Source organism: Populus alba, chromosome 1 (assembly GCF_005239225.2).
Source record: "Populus alba chromosome 1, ASM523922v2, whole genome shotgun sequence".
Lineage (NCBI taxonomy): Eukaryota > Viridiplantae > Streptophyta > Magnoliopsida > Malpighiales > Salicaceae > Populus > Populus alba.
The window spans coordinates 24269622-24276181 of record NC_133284.1 but is presented as its reverse complement, the minus strand read 5'-3'; positions in this window follow the sequence as shown (position 1 = coordinate 24276181).

Below are 6560 nucleotides of genomic sequence, written 5' to 3'. Positions count from 1 at the left end.
ATTTTCTTTGTGAAAGCAGCTTTTCTCATTTTCCGAACTCATTGGTGGGCTCTGCCTCTAAATTTGTTGCAAATTTGCATGAACTAACCTTGTTTGATGAGTGGCACAAACATCTCGATCATCCGTACTTCAAAATTGTCAAAAATCTTGTCAATCATTTTTCTCTTCCTATTGCGCACAATAAAATGAACTCTCTATGTTCATCTTGTTCTATCAATAAAATCCATCAACTTCCTTTTATACTGATGTGTGGGGACCTGCTCATGGTGTTGGTCTAAATGGTTCTCGCTATTATTTAATTTCCAATGACCATTACATAAAATATATGTGATTCTATCCCATTAATGGAAAATCTGATGTTAAGAGCATTTTTTCTCAATTCAAACTTGTTGAGAAATGGTTTCAATCACAAATAAAAAGCCTTTACTCTAACAATGGTTGTGAGTACACAAGTCTAAAACCATTTCTCTCTCTTCATGGGATTAGTCACTATACCACTACCCCTCACACACCTCAATAAAATGGTGTCTCTGAACATCAGCATCGCCATTTAGTTGAAACAAATCTCACTCTACTACACGATGTCAATCATCCTCTCTCATATTGGCCACATGCTTTTCATACTACCATGCATCTTATTAATCGTTAACCTACTCCTTTACTACAAAACAGATCACCATTTAAAAGTATTTTTGGCCAAAAGCCCAACTATCTTAAATTAAAATCTTTTGGGTGTATTTGTTATCCACTAACCAGACCTTATAACACACATAAAATTTAGCCCAAGTCCATTCCATGTGTTTTCATTGGGTATTCTTTAATCCAAAATGCCTACCGTTGTCTAGAACCCAAACAAATAAAATCTATCTCTCTAGGCATGTACTCTTTGATGAGCAACAAAACTTAGCCTCATTTGGCTCTTCTTCCTCTTCATATGTGTCATCTAATTTGAGTGTTGCCCCCACCCGCATCCATTTTCATGACTTCATCCTCTGCTTCGCTAGTGTTTTCAGAATCTGCTATCCCCGTTGAATCAATTCTATGAGTAGAATTATAGCAAATGTCCATATGTATTAATTACCAAAAACAGACTCCTCTATATATTTCACTTAACATTACGATGAAAATTGTGTGGTTTTCTCTATCAATTCTATGAGTAGTTGTTTGATCGTTTATGGTATTAGAGCCAATTCTCTCACGAGCAAACAGATCCTTTCTCTAAAATGTTGGCTTCTGCAGATCAAACCTCAAAAACCCACCTAAACACTCACCCCATCTCTTCCACCAAAAATGCGCTCATTGCTCTCACCATCACAACGCAAATCAATGAGAAACGGATGCCTTCCACCTTTCCTCAATGGAGAGCACAATTTGATGCCCTCCTCATCAGATACAACCTTCTTGATACAACCTTTTTTACTACGTTCATGGAGTTTCCCAGTGTCCCTCCCCAGCTAGCACCTCTTCCATTGAGTTGAATAAAACTCATTGGGTTCGTCAGGATAAATTAATCCTAAGCACTATTCTGGCTTCTACCTCACCCACCATTACCCCTCTCATAGCCAGTTCCAAAGCCTCCCATGAGGCTTGGAAAAAACTCCATCACATGTATGCTAATAAATCAAGAACCCATGCCATGCAACTCAAGGAAGAACTTACCTTGATTCAGCGAGGAAATCGCTACATCCATGCTTATCTGCATGCGGTGAAAGCTCTTGCCGATGAGATCGCACTCATCAATCATTCAATATCTGATGATGATATTACCCTTTATATTCTTAACGGATTGGGTTTTGATTTCAGAGAAATTGCTACCCCGATTCGAGCACGGGAAACATCTTTGACTTTCGAAAAGCTTCATGACATTCTTGTGGGGCATGACAGCTACTTGCAGCGCTTGAAATCTTTAACCCAGCAGCTTGTTGCCTTTGCAATTTATTCTCACCATCACCAACAGCACAGTGGTTCCTATGGTAGGTCTTATTCAAAGGGATCTTATAAAACAAATGGGCATACTCATTCTCAAAGTCACAGTAAAATTTCTCAAAGCCCATTCAAAGACAAACAGAAGCCTTCCACAACTCGCTACACTCAAAGGCGTTATCAACCAAAATGCCAATTTTGTGACCAAATGGGCCATACAGCTAAGTCTTGCCTGCAACTTCATCGATCAAAGGTCACAACCAATTGCACATCTACATCTCAACCAGCAGATCAAAAATGGCTTCTTGATTGTATCGCTTCCCATAACATTACTAGTGACTTGAAGAATTTATCTATTCATTATGAGTATGATGGCACTGGTATCGATGATGGGTCATGTTTGGCAGTCTCCCATATTGGTTCCTTGACTTTAAAATCACCAACACGAACATTTATTCTTCGTGACACTCTTTATGTTTCCAATATTTACAAAAATTTAATTTTTGTTCACCACTTCACCTCTCAAAATAATGTTTTTCTTAAGTTTCACCCCTTTTATTTTCTTTGTGAAAGCAGCTTTTCTCATTTTCCGAACTCATTGGTGGGCTCTGCCTCTAAATTTGTTGCAAATTTGCATGAACTAACCTTGTTTGATGAGTGGCACAAACATCTCGATCATCCGTACTTCAAAATTGTCAAAAATCTTGTCAATCATTTTTCTCTTCCTATTGCGCAACAATAAAATGAACTCTCTATGTTCCATCTTGGTTCCTATCAATAAAATCCATCAACTTCCTTTTATACTGATGTGTGGGGACCTGCTCATGGTGGTTGGTCTAAATGGTTCTCGCTATTATTTAATTTCCAATGACCATTACATAAAATATATGTGATTCTATCCCATTAATGGAAAAATCTGATGTTAAGAGCATTTTTTTCTCAATTCAAACTTGTTGAGAAATGGTTTCAATCACAAATAAAAAGCCTTTACTCTAACAATGGTTGTGAGTACACAAGTCTAAAACCATTTCTCTCTCTTCTTCATGGGATTAGTCCACTATACCACTACCCCTCACACACCTCAATAAAATGGTGTCTCTGAACATCAGCATCGCCATTTAGTTGAAACAAATCTCACTCTACTACACGATGTCAATCATCCTCTCTCATATTGGCCACAATGCTTTTCATACTACCATGCATCTTATTAATCGTTAACCTACTCCTTTTACTACAAAACAGATCACCATTTAAAAGTATTTTTGGCCAAAAGCCCAAACTATCTTAAATTAAAATCTTTTTGGGTTGTATTTGTTATCCACTAACCAGACCTTATAACACACATAAATTTAGCCCAAGTCCATTCCATGTGTTTTCATTGGGTATTCTTTAATCCAAAATGCCTACCGTTGTCTAGAACCCAAACAAATAAAATCTATCTCTCTAGGCATGTACTTCTTTGATGAGCCAACCAAAACTTAGCCTCATTTGGCTCTTCTTCCTCTTCATATGTGTCATCTAATTTGAGTGTTGCCCCCACCCGCATCCATTTTCATGACTTCATCCTCTGCTTCGCTAGTGTTTTCAGAATCTGCTATCCCCGTTGAATCAATTCTATGAGTAGAATTATAGCAAATGTCCATATGTATTAATTACCAAAAACAGACTCCTCTATATATTTCACTTAACATTACGATGAAAATTGTGTGGTTTTCTCTATCAATTCTATGAGTAGTTGTTTGATCGTTTATGGTATTAGAGCCAATTCTCTCACGAGCAAACAGATCCTTTCTCTAAAATGTGTTGGCTTTGCAGATCAAAACCTCAAAAACCCACCTAAACACTCACGCCCATCTCTTCCACCAAAAATGCGCTCATTGCTCTCACCATCACAACGCAAATCAATGAGAAACGGATGCCTTCCACCTTCCTCAATGGAGAGACACAATTTGATGCCCTCCTCATCAGATACAGACCTTCTTGATACAACCTTTTTACTACGTTCATGGAGTTTTCCCAGTGTCCCTCCCACAGCTAGCACCTCTTTCCATTGAGTTGAATAAAAACTCATTGGGTTCGTCAGGATAAATTAATCCTAAGCACTATTCTGGCTTCTACCTCACCCACCATTACCCCTCTCATAGCCAGTTCCAAAGCCTCCCATGAGGCTTGGAAAAAACTCCATCACATGTATGCTAATAAATCAAGAACCCATGCCATGCAACTCAAGGAAGAACTTTAACCTTGATTCAGCGAGGAAATCGCTACATCCATGCTTATCTGCATGCGGTGAAAGCTCTGCCGAATGAGAATCGCACTCATCAATCATTCAATTATCTGATGATGATATTACCCTTTATATTCTTAACGGATTGGGTTTTGATTTCAGAGAAATTGCTACCCCCGATTCGAGCAACGGGAAACATCTTTGACTTTCGAAAAAGCTTCATTGACATTCTTGTGGGGGCATGACCAGCTACTTGCAGCGCTTGAAATCTTAACCCAGCAGCTTGTTGCCTTTGCAATTTATTCTCACCATCACCAAAACAGCACAGTGGTTCCTATGGTAGGTCTTATTCAAAGGGATCTTAATAAAACAAATGGGCATACTCATTCTCAAAGTCACAAGTAAAATTTCTCAAAGCCCATTCAAAGACAAACAGAAGCCTTCCACAACTCGCTACACTCAAAGGCGTTATCAACCAAAATGCCAATTTTGTGACCAAAATGGGCCATACAGCTAAGTCTTGCCTGCAACTTCATCGATCAAAGGTCACAACCAATTGCACATCTACATCTCAACCAGCAGATCAAAAATGGGCTTCTTTGATTGTATCGCTTCCCATAACATTACTAGTGACTTGAAGAATTTTATCTTATTCATTAATGAGTATGATTGGCACTGGTATCGATGATGGTCATGTTTGGCAGTCTCCCATATTGTTTCCTTGACTTTAAAAATCACCAACACGAACATTTATTCTTCGTGACACTCTTTATGTTTCCAATATTTACAAAAATTTAATTTTTGTTTCACCACTTCACCTCTCAAAATAATGTTTTTCTTAAGTTTCACACCCTTTTATTTTTCTTTGTGAAAGCAGCTTTTCTCATTTTCCGAACTCATTGGTGGGCTCTGCCTCTAAATTTGTTTGCCAAATTTGCATGAACTAACCTTGTTTGATGAGTGGCACAAACATCTCGATCATCCGTACTTCAAAATTGTCAAAAATCTTGTCAATCATTTTTCTCTTCCTATTGCGCACAATAAAATGAACTCTCTATGTTCATCTTGTTCTATCAATAAAATCCATCAACTTCCTTTTATACTGATGTGTGGGGACCTGCTCATGGCGTGTTGGTCTAAATGGTTTCTCGCTATTATTTAATTTCCAATGACCATTACATAAAATATATGTGATTCTATCCCATTAATGGAAAATCTGATGTTAAGAGCATTTTTTCTCAATTCAAACTTGTTGAGAAATGGTTTCAATCACAAATAAAAAGCCTTTACTCTAACAATGGTTGTGAGTACACAAGTCTAAAACCATTTCTCTCTCTTCATGGGATTAGTCACTATACCACTACCCCTCACACACCTCAATAAAATGGTGTCTCTGAACATCAGCATCGCCATTTAGTTGAAACAAATCTCACTCTACTACACGATGTCAATCATCCTCTCTCATATTGGCCACATGCTTTTCATACTACCATGCATCTTATTATCGTTAACCTACTCCTTTACTACAAAACAGATCACCATTTAAAAGTATTTTTGGCCAAAAGCCCAACTATCTTAAATTAAAATCTTTTGGGTGTATTTGTTATCCACTAAACCAGACCTTATAACAACACATAAAATTTAGCCCAAGTCCATTCCATGTGTTTTCATTGGTTATTCTTTAATCCACAAATTGCCCTACCGTTGTCTAGAACCCAAAACAAATAAAATCTATCTCTCTAAGGCATGTACTCTTTTGATGAGGCAACAAAAACTTAGCCTCATTTGGCTCTTCTTCCTCTTCATAATGTGTCATCTAATTTGAGTGTTGCCCCACCCCACCGCAATCCCATTTTCATGACTTCATCCTCTGCTTCGCTAGTGTTTTCAGAATCTGCTATCCCCGTTGAAATCAATTCTATGAGTAGAATTATAGCAAATGTCCATATGTAATTAATTACCAAAAACAGACTCCTCTATTATATTTCACTTACATTACGATGAAAATTGTGTTGGTTTTCTCTATCAATTCTATGAGTAGTTGTTTGATCGTTTTATGGTATTAGAGCCAATTCTCTCACGAGCAAACAGATCCTTTCTCTAAAATGTTGGCTTCTGCAGATCAAACCTCAAAAAACCCACCTAAACACTCACTCCCATCTCTCTTCCACCAAAATGCGCTCATTTGCTCTCACCATCACAACGCAAATCAATGAGAACGGGATGCCTTCCACCTTTCCTCAATGGAGAGCACAATTTGATGCCCTCCTCAATCAGATACAACCTTCTTGATACAACCTTTTTTACTAACGTTCATGGAGTTTCCCAGTGTCCCTCCCCAGCTAGCACCTCTTCCATTGAGTTGAATAAAACTCATTGGGTTCGTCAGGAAAAATTAATCCTAAGCACT